A 14630-nucleotide genomic window follows, 5' to 3' on the forward strand; every position below is an offset into this window, starting at 1 on the left:
AGCTGTTCAGTTATCAACTGGTGGAGATGCGATGTGAACCCAGACAGTCCAAATCCAGGGCTCACCTTTTTAACCGTCCACGATTTAGCCTATGCCAAAATTTTTACCCTAGGGTTTTACCGTATCAGACCAGGATGGAATTGCCATTGATGCCTTATACTTGATGGTGTCTTAACAGTTACTATCACCTCCCAAAGTAAGCTAGACTTGTCACGTAGAGAATCAGAAGAGCGGTCCCTTCATTTTCTAGTTGTGTAAGTTTGTGGGTGGAGCCGTTGGCTTACAGGAAGAATTTACCCTTATGAAGGGTATATGCTTTGTGTTAGAGGCAGAAGACAACCTCTTCTTTTTCTATATGAATGACTAAGTTACTTGTATATTTAAGACAGTTAACCTGTCTGGGCCTCTTCTCTAGAGTAGGACCCCAGTCTATCCAAATTCTTTGTCCCTGGCCACATTTTCTCTTGAGGTTATGCCACCTCTGAGATCTAGTACTTTTCATTTTAAGTAGACTTTTATCTCTTCTCCATTTCTTCACTCTGTAGCTGAAAGCACGCAGGAAGCGGGCTGGTGGGCCAGGACAAGTCGATAACATTTTAGATTAGCAGCTGATGCTATTATTTGGAGTCTCTTTTTAGCTAAAGAAGTTTTAAAAAGAGCCAGAGAAAATAGGGCTGGCTTCATTTACCCTCATCTGTGCCCTTCCCCTAGCAACCCAATCTTTTGCAAGTGAGTAGTTCATTTTAGCTCACTGTTGGCCCCCAGTCGGGAAGAAGACAGGTGGCACTGTCCCGTTCCTAACTCAGGGCTGCCTTCTGTGAGCTCCCAAGTTTGGGGTGAACCACAGGGCTTTCCTGTGAATTTGGTTTGCTATCTTTGTTTCTCTTCCTTATTGCTTCTCGCCCTTTCTCCTCTCTTTTTACAAAGCAAATTATCTTCCTGATACTCTCGTACTCCTTGTCATGTCTTACGCCAGAAGACTTTAAAAAAAAAAAAATCTTTGTAGTGTTTTATATATAAACCCAGAGAAACCAACAGGGTTGATGTGTGCTAATGTTTAACGTGGGTTGAGTTTTTTTCTTGAATACGCATGTACTTCATTGCTTTTGCTTTTCTACCAACCTGTGATTTGGAGGGGCGAGGGGCTCCTGCTACTGGTTTGTCCTGCCAATTGTTATTTTAATACCTCCTTCTGAATTCCTCTAATTTCTAAACAATGAGTACTGGTTGGCTTACCAGCTGGTGTGGAACACTGGGGTAGGTACTATCCGTGATTAAAGTGAGTCTTTGTGGGATCTGGTATATTATTTAGAAAGACAGCTTGCTCTCATGTAGCAAATTAGAGAGTTACATAATATATTTATGCAATCTAGAGTTAAATTTGTGGTTTAAAATTCCAGCTAAGGTTCTAGAAGGCAGAGAGAGTGGTGTAGTCAGAGGTAGACTGTTCCAATAACCAATCAGGTTTCTATTATGTCCAGGTGGATCTCTGTGCTGGACGTTTTAGGCTCTCACCATCCTTTTAATTAGTCACTGAAATAGCTGAGAGAATTTATACAGCTTATGGTGTTTAAGCTGCCTGTAAAAAATGTCCAGTGGTGGGATTGGCAGGGAGCAGAGGGTGGCGGGAATGGAAGACAACCATCCAAGAAAGGATTTAGATTTCACGGGGTAGCAGTGGGCTAGGAGCCAGATAGTAATTATAGTCCTTCCATTGTCCAGTCAGAGCACCTATATTTTAGTCATTGTTGGTCACTGGACCTCCATCTCAACATCTGAAAATGAGGGTCTTAGACCAAATCCTCTTGGAAACCAGCTACAATTCTAGTCATTCCTTTTATCTAGAATTCATTCCCTTGAAACCCCCCCAGCAGTAAGAAGGGCGGGAGTGAGGATGGGTGGGAAGTAACTTCTTCCACTCTTGTTTGTTCTTTACTTTTAGAACACACTTGCGGTATACAATATCATGTTTATTTTGAACTTCATCAAAATGATTTAATTAGCCCCCAAACTGGATCTCCCTATTGATATCTCTTCAGTCCATATTTTCACTCTCTACACTTCAGATTCTGGTATCTGATCTACACCTGAGACTTATACCACAGTGTTGCTCTGATTCATCTTCCAGATAGTTCTGTGGAATATACCAGTTCTTTGGGATTTTAATAGGCACCCCATGGGAGATGGGGGTGGGAGGTTTTTCCCAGTAAATTTGGGAAGTGTTCAGTCAAACAGATTCCACTGGTCCTGTCCTAGAGTTTTCGAGGTACTTATATGCACTTTGACTATCTAAGACATGGTATGCAGCATGTTCCAAACTTTGTGACCACAGAACCTGTTTTTTCAGGGCTCACTTTACAGGAAGATATACTGATAATGGCTGAAGTATATTTAGATTTCATGTTAATGAAGTAAAGTCATGAAACCCAATTATGAAGTGATTGGGCTGGTGTAGATGTAGGAAAATATGAAATATTTGCAGAGTATTATTCAGATTAGGCCAGCAATGTCTGGAGCCGTTATTGTTTAATCCTGCAAGGCTCTGAACAGAATTTCTCTCATATTTTGCATCTGGTTTTAGTCCGTGCACACTTGACGTTAGATGCCATGTGATTTTGTAGGACAGCTATATTTAAAGATTGCCAGGACCACTTAGCTCAAATGGGAGAAGCCAGCGTTACATTACTGTATGAACCAGTTAGCCTCATCCAGGGGCCATACACTGTCTTTTTCATCCAGATGAATGTTTTCTTCAACGGCATTCCCAGAGAAAGGCAGAAGGCAAAAGAAGCCACTCTTTGGGAAACCTATGGGTGACCATGGTCAGGTAAATAGCAGTTTGTGGGGCTGAGAAGCAGTTTTGCTGCTTGAATCCGGAAGTCGGAAAATAAGGTTTTAAATGCAGTTATTGATTTCTTTCCTTCTTCCTTTCCATATCTACTTTCTATTCTCATGTGTGCACATAGCTCAGAGGAAGGACTGTAAATTTAAAAAAAGAAAAATAGTATTTGCTCCTCTGTGACATCAAAAAATGAATGACTACAGCTCATACATGCTCCCACTGTGAGTTTCCCAGGCCTTATATCCGGCCTTGATTTTTACTGAACCACATGTAGAGTCACAAAATTTTGAGGGCTTTGAGGAGCATTTCCAGTCATCAACTGCAGCTGTTTTATTTTGAAAGTGCGGAAAAAGAGGTTCCAGCGCCCGCCGGTGCAGTGACTTGTCCTGAGAATGCCTTAGCTAGTTAGTGCTGGGATTTTAGCCCAGTTGTCCAGACACCAACCTCACTCCCCATTCAGCTTTCTCTTGTACCAGGATTTCTCGTGACATTTCCCTAGTTTTTTAACATACTTCCTTATATTTACCAAACCCTCCCAAGTTTTATACATAATAGCATCACAACTCTAACGACTATTATGTATAACACATTTATATGAGATACAATTCCACTAAAATAAAAAAAATTAAGGTGGAGAAAGACATTGTGTCAAATATCTTCTCTTTCAAAAACTTTTAATATAAATAGGGTACAATGTAAATAGCTGTGTCATCTACTTTACATATATTGAAGCTTACAGGTAGAAGTTTAATTGAAAGTTTATTAAATGCACAGGTTTTAAATAATTCCTAATTGCCTACTTTTTCCTAAATACATAAGTTGCCAAGTCTTTATTCAACCTCTACTTACTGATCATCTATTAAGAGGAAGATGCTTAATGCAAAATTTTAAACTTCATTTGTAAAGAATTAAAGGAGTAGCCTGAATCACTTGCATCAAACTTTGAATATGGCTTTGAAGAATACCTTTCAAGTCCAAGTTATTGCACAGGGAATGATTTCTAAGTGAGCCAGCGTATTTAAAAAACAGATTAAAAATAGTCTAATGGCCTTTTTAATATAGTTACATAGTTACAACCATGCTCACCTTATGCTTTAAAATCCTCTAGTCTATATTGTTACTTTTGACTAAGGCACTTTAAGCCTATCCTCTATGTTGATAATTACGGGTTAGTTAAAAGCACCTTTAGGTTGACATTTTCAGCTATTTATTTACAGTGCATTCGGGAGGTACACATGTGTGCCTATAACTTGAAAACGGATAAACCACAGAAGTGTGATGTGTTTCTAATTTTAACGTGAATCAAAGACAGAATTCGCAGCTGGCTGCAGTCATGTGACTTTAATGAAGAAAGTCAATATTTATATAGTGTTGTGCTCATTTCATCCATGTGCTCAATGCTGATTGCTGGAATGGCTCCCTGATGATCTGACCTAAAGCCTTTCTCCTTATGCAACCTTACTGGCTTCCTCTTTCCTAAAGGCGTAACTCCGTAGTTTGGGATTCAAGTACAGCCTCGTGAGCCTCTGACCTTTCTTTTCAACATCCTTACCCACCATTCATCTTAACTTCCGCTCCAGTCACAATGAGTGATTGGATAAAGATGTGGCTCTTTATGCCTGCAGTGATTTTTTTCACCTCTGCACTCTTGTCTTGTTTATGCCATTCCTCCTTCCACAATGCTTTTCCCTCCTTTCTGTGCCCAAATCCTTCCACCCTTTCCGATCCAGAAAAAAATCATTTTTTTGAAATCTTCCCTCACAGCTCTAGATATTGAATATTTTCTCTTTCTCAATTCCTAATGGCCTTATCTGTACCATCTTATGTTCTTATCACTTTCTATCTTTAATTATTGTGACATAAGGGGCTGCCCTCTCCCTTGAAGGCAGGATCCATGCAAAATTCAGCTTAGTCTACAGAGTCTAGCACAGAGCCTTACACTTCAGAGGCATTAATTTATACAAAATAATGTTGAAGGACACTGCTTCTCCTTTCATTCATTCATTCAATCAAACAAATGCTACTTTTTAGCAACTGTTATATTCAGTGCTGCTTCATAGTGTCAGTACCAGACAGATTGCAGTTTAGTTTTTGTTAATGCATGTATAATTAGGTAGTTTATATTTAGATATATTTATTGTGCAGTAAGGATGCACATAAATACCTTAGTGTAAATCTGTTGGTTATGGTGAGGATTAAGTAGTAATAAAACTAACACTTTTTAAATGATTGATACCAGTGAGGCCTTCTCCTAAACTCATTATAGGTGTTAAGTCAATAAGTCCTTTAATAACACTGGTCAGATAACTAGCCCTTCCGCCTTCCCAGACAATGAAATTGAAGGCCAGAGAGGTTGAGTGACTTTCCAAAGGTCCCACAGCTGGTAATTTGCAAAACTTGGGCTTGAACCAAAATTCTTCTGACTCCAGAGCCATCTTTTTTTTTAACCATCTAAAAAGAAGGTAGGGAAAGCTCATCTATCCAGGGAAGAGTGTTCTAGTCACCGCAACTCTCCAAAATTCAGCATGAGACCAGAAGTGAACCAAAAAAAAAAAGAGTAAATATATAAAATAACAGACTTTGAGGTAACCAGAAGAGTAATTTTAAACCAACTATGTTATCTGTTTTCCCAGGTCATAGCAAATTAGAAGGAGCAAACTAGAGGCGGGCTGTTAGAAGCAGGCTCAGTGACAGCAGAAGTGACAGCTTAATGTCAAGGGAAGGAAAGGAAAACCTAAAAAGCAGACGAAGAACTATATTACTGCGCAGCATGTTAATGGCTGTTCATAATGACAGTGGCCCTGAGTAGTCAAGAAAGAGATGGCAATTATATTCAATATCTTCTGTCTGAAACAGCGTGATGTGTGTAATGCATCCTCGAAAGACTTCAATGAAAGCAGTTGTGGTGGCACGGTATTTAAAGGGGGTTGGCTTCAGTTTTCCACAGAACTCACTTCCTGGAGGGATGTGTTAAATCAGGAATTACTGAGTATGTGTGCAAGGATCACCGTAGATAGGATGCAAATAGGAACTATACCACTAAAGAATGTGAGAATGAGTCACTGTTTAGCATCTTACAGCTTTGATATCCTTTTCTTAGAACTCTGAAAGAACCTAAAAGACTTTCTGGTGAGACGTGAATTCATTCCCTGCTAGTCCACCTTTTGGTTCTTACGTTTTTGTTCCTAATTCCTAATCTTTGCAGGCAAAGATTCTGCCCTGCAAACCACCAGCTTTGATGACATGCAGCCCCTTCCAAAAATGTATCTGGCCTTCCTTTTTCTTTTATATTTTAATTTTCAAACAAACAAAGCAGCAACCCAGGACCCTAAGCCGGGCCCAACTAGGGAATGATATTCCTTCTTGACTGAATGTAGAAAAATAAGCCTCGAGAAAGAGCCCATTGTGCAGTTTCAAACCACAGGGGCTGGCGTTACTGGTGTCCAGTCCTCCCCGTCTGGTATACCGTGGACCTCAGGATCTCACCAGTGCTTTTCCAGCTCCCACATGGTCCGGATGGGATCCAGTCTTTAATGGTGCCCAGTTGGCACAAGATTTACATCCTGGGAAGAGAGCTGGAGAAAGTTTATTTAAAAAATAAATTACCGAAAAATAAATAAATCAATCAACCCACAAAACCAAAGGTAGTTGAAGCATAATATATTTATTTTAGCCTTTTTCTCCCCAATCTGTTATTTTGAAAGATGATCTTATTGCTGTTTTGTTTTGTACAATTAACTGCATTGATTTAGGGACCTGGCTAGTTTCTCGGTCAGAAGAATTGGGTAGTATATTTTTGTGAATGTTTAATGAGGCTACCAGGAAGTCTGTGGGGGCAAAGTCAAAATAATTCTTTTTCTTTAGTAAAAAGATTTTTTGAATGGGGTGGTATTGATGATATCTTTTTGGTAGATTCATAAGAGACGTTATTGAATCTTTGTCCTAATTATTAGTGGTGGTTAATCATGTCACGGTATTTACTCATTCAATGTTCAATAAGTATTTACTGAATGTCTGCTAGGTCCAAGGCACTCTTAAAACTGGAAACAGAGTAGTGAAAACAAGAAAGACCAAGTTCGCATCCTCATGGGGCTTATATTCTAGTTGGGGGATGCAGGCAATCAATAGGAAAATAGATCTATCTCTCTCTTCTATGTATCTGTGTCTGTGTCAATACCTATGTGAGAGACATTTCAGACAGTATTAGGAGATACGACTGACCGTTAAAACGTAGATTTTAAATCCCCTTTTAACTCAATTCCTGAGACTTTAGTTTCAAAAGTCTCCTCTGACATTCATACATAAAGTTTACCTTTGGGAATTCATGGGACCCAACATATTTTGCTAAACATTGGTTTTGTTATTTTCTTGAAAGGACAAAAGGAAACCAGAATGTTTGTGAAACAGTAAATGCTTCCACGCGCTTTCTCTCACGTTCCCTGAGAAATCATATACTGCCTTTGAGACAGGCAATTCTTGGGAATGAAAAAACCCTGGGTTACGAAACCCAGAGAACCCTGATTAGGGAACAAACCAGAATACACTGAGAGAGAAGAGCTAGCATCCCCTGATTTATGTTGTATCCACTTCAGGGGAATAGAGATAAAATATGTAGGTACAGCCAGCACAGTGCCCAAGAATATACACTGATCATATTTCAACTTTCTTTAGGAACTCCAGAAAATAATATTTTGTAAACACCATGTTTAACTGCAGAAAGATGAATGCCCCAGAGTGGAAGGAAAATAAGTTTTCTTGTGTGGTCACCATCACTGTGGTGTCTCTTTAAAGCTCCTTGGTCGATTTGGTTTTGAAGCTTTAATTATGCTTTTATGTTATAGTTTCCTTATTTAAGTGTCTGTTTTATGTCCATCACTCAGCACCCCCTGCCTCTCTCAAAAGAGATGGATATTATTATCCTAATTGAGGAGGAGGGAGAATGCTGTGAGAATTATTAATGCATAAATTAAAAAATTAATCTGGAAAGTGCTTTAGGGTCCCTAGAGAAGCTCTACCCAAACACAAAGCATATTTAACATTATTGTCTGTACTCCCACAGAGCAGGAGCTGGTGCAGGATAAGATGGTAAAGTGAGGCACAGAGGGTGACACTGGCTGAATGGGCCAGTGTACCTTAGAACCCAGACTCTTGGAGGGGTAATACCTAAAAACCACTGTACCAGTGCCCACTTTAGCCTTTTTCTAGTCATAACTGTTAATTATTTTTCCAGAGAAGAAACTTTAACTTTTCCTTCCTTTTACCCCTTCTCTTTAAGTCGTTGCTTGTTTTCGAGTTTTTTGGTTTTGTTTTTACTTTTAGTGTTGAAAGTGATTAAGGCTAAAATATTACGTCCTAAGGGTGGTGATGAAAAATCACTGGTGCGCTTTCTGGTAATCCCAGTTATTTTTTTGGCTTTGTAGCATGGAACTTCAAATTGCATTTATTTCATATAGTTCCATTGGTTGGAAAACGTGCATAAAGGCTTATCTTAGAATTGCTCTTTTGTTTTGCTGGGACATAATTCTCAGCCAACCTCTCACCAATGAGAAAGGTTATTTTGAGGACCTGCTGTGTTCCCAGAACATTTTTGAATGCAGGAGAGGCTGAGGACCCATTCTACCCTGTTAACAGTGGAGGTAGGATGAAAAGTACAAGTGCCAGGAATTATGGAAAAACAATAAACAGTAGTAGGGAGGGACAGCTGTGGTTGTATAAAGGTGGTCATCAGTCAGGCAGACTTGCTTCTTATCGGTTCCCTGGTCATTTTTCTTAACTTTCCTGAAATTCATTTTTCACATCTGTGAACCAGCTACTACCCCTGCCTGTCCCTAATACTATAGGACAGAAATCACTGGAGGAGTTTCTCACAGTACGTGGCACAGAGTAAGAAGACAATGAAAAGCCACTGCTGCTGGAGTCACCATCAAGGTCATCACCACCATCCATTTAGTGTGAGCTACAGGGATACAGATAGTAAGAGCTACTGGCTCTCAGAGAAGAAGGTGATTCCCAAGACTTGTCCTTTTCCCCTAGAATTCTCCAACATGTCTCCATTAATATTTTAAAATACTAGGTACTCTCATTCACCCACCACGTGGGTCACACTTTTGATCCTGCTAGAGACTTTTATAAAAACCATTTGGAGAATTATCGTCTCCCATGCCCCTCTTCTGGACTCCCAGGCTTTGCAGACTGCCTCTTTGGGGTTTTGTTTCCAACCCTATGCATCTTTCATGATTCTCTGTGCACCCATAGAGGGAGTCGTTCCTCTTTCCTGTTTCCCGCTTCTGTCAAGGACAGGCCTCACCCACCGCCCCGCATGTCTGCATCCTGTCTCTCACGGTCACAGCAGCTTCACTTTGTACCCAGAGGCCACAGCAAGTGTGCCTCGCCTGGCCGACCACTCGGGCCTCTTCTGCTCTTGTGCTCTGAGTCTGGAGAAGAGAAAATGCTCACACAGGCAGCTCGGAGGGAGCAAAATTGCTGTCACCGGCAGGTCCTTGGTGTGCTGGCAGCCTCTTCTGGAGCCTTGCAGAGACCATGTGTGTTTCTTTCATTGCGGTACCACACTTAAAAATGATTGCTTCTGATTATAATATTAATGCATTCTGATTGCTGAGAAGCCTGAAAATTCAGGGAGGTAAGCAGAGGAAAGTATAATTACCCGTAACTTTACCATCTAGTGGTAACTCCTCTTAACACTTCGATGATTTTCCTTTTGGTCTTTCTTCCATGCAAATATATATCTAATTCTTATATAATCACATGCAATACATATTGCACAAAACTGATAGTATTCTACTTTTGATTTTAGTAATATTTTTCTCATAATAAAAGTAATACCTGTAAATGTATGAATTTATTTATTCCAGAATTATATATATGATTATTATTTCCTGTGCAAGCACATGCATACTCTCTCACACACACAAATAAACACAGAAGTACACCCACACACGCACACGAGGAAGAATCAGGAGAGACAGAAGATGTATCACATCTAATGTCATCAGTCTAGAAATAAACACTGCTGTTGGAGCATTGATCTTTTGTGGCCCACTTTTTAGTATTGCTTAACCATTTTTTTCTTTGTTTCGCCTTATCCCTTCTCGCTGGAATGAGTCCCAGACCTTTAGACATCTTCTTTTTTTACCACTTAGATGATATCTGAGCAGTAGTCTCATGCAGGGACCTGAGTGCTGGGCCAGTTGGATAATTAATTTTAAGAGCAACTTAGGGAATGAGGGTTAAATATTATCAGGTTAAGAACAGTGAGTTCTTATGGATAGGGATTGCTTGCTTAATGCAATCAAACATCTAGTAGAATTCTGGTCCAATTTACACAAGTATTTATTTCAGAAATATTTGGGAAATATCCTGTATGTAAGGCATTCAGTTTAATACTTTAGAGGATACAGATATGAATTAGACCCCGTAGCTGATCTTAGGGACCGTCTAATGGGAGAAAGATGTGTAAGAAAATCTTTATGGCACAAAGTAAGATAGGATGCTTTCTATAGTATACATTCCGTACTTATATAAATTCTTACAAAGGTGCAGGTAACTGTGGATCAGGTAAAACTTATTGGAAGAGAGAGCATCTGGTGAGGGTCTTAAAGAACAAGAGGAATATCATAGGGGAAAATTTAGGCAAGAAATGGCATGAACAAAGCAAAGATGTTAGGCAAGGCCGTGGTGTTTTCATGTATCCGCATGGCCTTCAGAGTGTGGAAGGGCAGAGTGGGGAGGGTGACTAGCAAGGGTGATCAGCTGTCAGGCCTTAGAGCACCTGACTACCATGCCAAGGAGTCTGGACTATACACCATACACAAAGGGGGCAGGTGAGGTTTTGAGTCAGGGCATGCTGTGGTGAGATTGATTTGAAGAAGATAGTTCTGGCGGAGAAGGTAGAAGTAGAGAGAGGCCATTTAGAAGGCAGTTATAATATTGCAGTCATCTGAGTAAGAAATGGTGACAACCTGAACAGGATAAAGAAGCCAGGCAAGGTGCCAGTGGAATTCAGTGGAGGGTAAAATCAACATGACTACAAGAAAAGTTGAAGGGAGAAAAAACATAAGATGATCCTAAGTTTTCTATTTTGGGTGATTCAAAGGAGAGTGTTCCCTTAGCTGAGAGAGGGAACACAGGAGCAAGAAATTCACTTATAGGTAGGAAGATGATAAATTTATCTTGGGTCCTGTTGAGATTGAGGTGGCAATAAGACAAGTTCAGGGAGATTCTGTTACTCTGTTTTTCATAAAAATGTGGTGCTTGGCCAAAGAGATCGAAGCTACAGGTGTGGATTTGGAAGTCAGTTTAGGCGAGGTGATTGAGCCAATGAGTGAATTCAAGAAATGTCAGGCAAGTGAAAAAGAAAGAGATCTAGAACAAGCCTTGTGAAATTTCTACAGTTAACAAGTTGGCAGAAAGAAATAGTTGGCACATGAAGAGAACAGGAACCAATGAATATGAGAGGAGCCCTGGAAAACACTTAACAGGCGTAAGAGATGGGTTTTCTTCTACTGTTTCGAATAATGTTAGTTAACTTGCTTGACCCTCAACTTTTCTCATCTGGAATACATATCCCATAAGGATGGGTTTTAAAAGAGTGAATGTGAAAGTGCTTTGATAAACCATCAGATGCTCTGCAAGTCTTAGGTCTCATAATTAGTGTCACAGAAGTGAAGAAAGTGTAGACTTCCAAAAAGGAAGAAAGTAGTGTCAGATGCTACAGGGTTTCAGAAGAATATTTATTTTTAGCTCGTTTGGTTTGTGATTTAAGGAAGTTAAGTCAAAAGAGTGAATCTGTTCTCTAATGACTTAGAATAGAATTTCCCAAAGTGTGGGGTACGTGCCCCCTGGTTGTACAAGAGACCATTTTGGATTCGACACAGACATTAAGTAGAACTGAATCACATCATGAGAAAGTGATTTTCCTTTTATTTCTCTTTTAATCCTTCTGATTTATGTTAAGGGACAAAGTCTCACTTGGGGCAAAGAAGTCTGTAACGTCCAGCACTAGCTCAACTCCCTTTTCAGTAAACCCACGCAGGTTGTCAACATTATCTAGCTAGGATTTAACATCATATTAACCTTAAGATTACCACCCACAGTTCCTTCTTATTTTGGCAGGGGATACCACTTGTGATAATAATATAGCTCCCTTTTAAAATAAGTTATTTTAAACAAAAAGTTAACCAATTAAAAATTTTTAAGTACATAATTGTATAGGTGGTTTATAGATATGGCAAAACTAAGAAAGCGGTATTCCGATGATGGAAGTTCGGAAAATTTAGACTTACTGGAGCCCTTCCTCCTTCGGTAACTTAGAGGGGCTGCCTTAGTTCAGCCAGGTTGGAACAATGTGGGAAATTTATCCTGAGATGGGGGGAGGGGGTTGGAGGTGGGTCTTGAGTTCTAGACTTCCAAATCTAGACCCTGTCTTTTCCCTAACATGTTGAGTCAATTTTTGAAGCCACTAGACTTTTCTGGACTTTCGTGTCCTTCGCTAATGAAATGAGAGTGTTAGTTTTAAATGATTACTAGCATTCCTTCCCGTAATAAATACTGTAATTCTTTGAGTGATTAGTAATTAAGCCTCTGCTTTCAACTGACAGAAGTTAGATACAAGTTTTTCCTTCTGTAAGCCATCAGTATCATGTGTCAGTGCTAGAGCCTGTTCCCAGACTAACATCCACAGCAAGGAAAACATCAACAAATTCACTCTCTAATGATGATTCATATTCTACCTCATTTGCGAAGGATAGTTATTTCAAGAATGAATCTCTGCTTTAGTTAGAGTGATTGATTAAAACTGAAAATAAAATTGTAAATGAAAATTTGTTTCAATTTCCTGAGCCTAGTACTTTATGCCAACACCCCACTCTCTTAGTTTCTTTGCAGTCATATCTAATCAATTTGTAAGGCCCATGAATTTTGTTTCTTAGTGTATCAACTCATAGGTAATAAGTACTTAGGCTTAAAAAGATGTCTCAATTGTCTGCTGATATCTTTCCATCTTTTAAAATGTATTTCCCCTGAGAAAAGGGAGGGCAGGTGAAGTATTTTGTAACTGGCTGAAAGTTCTCCTAAATATTCTCGTGAATTAATGTTACTCTGCAGTCCAAGCAACTCTTAAGATAGAAGTGTACCACTTATTTGGAATATAACTATATGGCACCTTCCACCATCAAAAACATAGCCAAGGACCAGGCAGTAAGTGAAAAATGGATATAGCATGTAGATTAACACACACACACAGTCTTTGGATCTGAAAATTTTGAGTTTGATAGTACCTTTAAAAAGTTTAAAGGTATGAATATAAACAATTTCTTTTTTATGATTAGATAGGAAGAATTTGTTCCTGTCGTTTTTTGAACTGCACTGGGGTCACTTTTTTGCTCTTATTTGCTCTAACGAGCGTGATTTGTGCAAGCAGTTTAACAATTTATGATTCTGTTTTCACATCTGAGAAAAAGCGATAAAAATACTTACGATCGTTCTGACCAAATTAGTGTTTGCAAGTAAAATCCTCGGCAATGTAGTAGATAACCTAGGTACTCAACAAGTGTTAATCCCAACATTGCACAAACACTGTCTGATCAGTTGAGATTAAACATGCACTTGATTTTGGAAGGTCATCTTTTACTGCTCTTCAGAGCCTCTTTTCTTCTCCTATTCTCTATATAATAGTAAACTTGATTTCCTGATTTCGATGCTTAAAGATTAGAAGAGCAGTATAGAAAGTGCAAAGGACACCAGGAGGAAAAAAGACAAAAAAAAAAATGAACAAAATAGAAATAATTTAAAACTCATAGGTATCCAGGACCATTTAGTGCAGGGGAAAATAGCCCCTCATACCTCAGTGGTCACTTAGGGCTTTTCTGTATTATAGAAGATATATAGATCTAAGATAAATACAGCTTTGATACAAGATATAAGAAGGGGTGTTCCAAACGAAAATCTTGATTTATCAAGGCTAAATTAAATTATATATACTTTGCTTACTTTAGAAAACATACAGTGCATTTTGGAAGAATTTCAGTATGAAAAGGTCAAAATCTTAAATATTTTTTGTGCTTTTATGGATAAACCCTTAGCCGTCTGAAAAACTTAGCCATGGAGAGCTCAGTCTCCAGGGGTTCCACATAAGCACGGTATTACTGAAGTATCTTCTGTGTATTTCCAGCTAATAAACTAAGGGTCCACACATTCTGTGGAAGAGGATAGGCATTTCTAATTACTAAGTTAAAATGATTTTTATGCAGATGACCTTTATGTTTCAAGAAAGAGCATTTGAAAGAAATTACTTGCGGATTTTAGCAGTAGCAACTTTCTTACATTCTTTCTGCCAGGACTTTGTGCTAGGACAGTTTACCCAGGCAGGACGCAGGGGCTGGCATTTGTGGGTGTCACCTGGATTCTCATGGTGTCACCTGTGATTCTCTGGGCAAAACATTTGAATTTGCACATTGAAACAAAAGCCCTTTCTAAGTTATAAGAACAGCACAAACATGAGTTAGTATAAACTCAAGTGATCACCCATTGCATACTGACTCAGTACCGCAGCACTGATCTAAATGCGTCTGAAAGGAGTAACGGATGGGCTGTTGCACACACCACAGAGAGAGCACGCAGAGTCCAGCACCATCAGAGAGGTCAGCCAGTCAAATACCAGGGCTGGGGTTTTCAAAGAACCAGATAATGCCAGTTTTATGGCCGTTAATAACATTTTAGTTATATAAACAAAGATACGAGTACTAAAAAATAAATTCTGCTTTGCGGTGTA

General features: G+C 39.2%; 1 protein-coding gene across 7 annotated transcripts in view; it reads left to right on the plus strand.

The window, feature by feature from the left end:
* EBF1 (EBF transcription factor 1) overlaps window positions 1-14630 on the plus strand; it is a 392677-nt gene that overhangs the window by 300044 nt on the left and 78003 nt on the right. The window lies entirely within an intron of this gene.

This window comes from Aethalodelphis obliquidens, unplaced genomic scaffold (assembly GCF_003676395.1).
Source record: "Aethalodelphis obliquidens isolate GAN/ISIS:26980383/991018 unplaced genomic scaffold, ASM367639v1 scaffold45, whole genome shotgun sequence".
NCBI classification, from domain to species: Eukaryota; Metazoa; Chordata; class Mammalia; order Artiodactyla; family Delphinidae; genus Aethalodelphis; species Aethalodelphis obliquidens.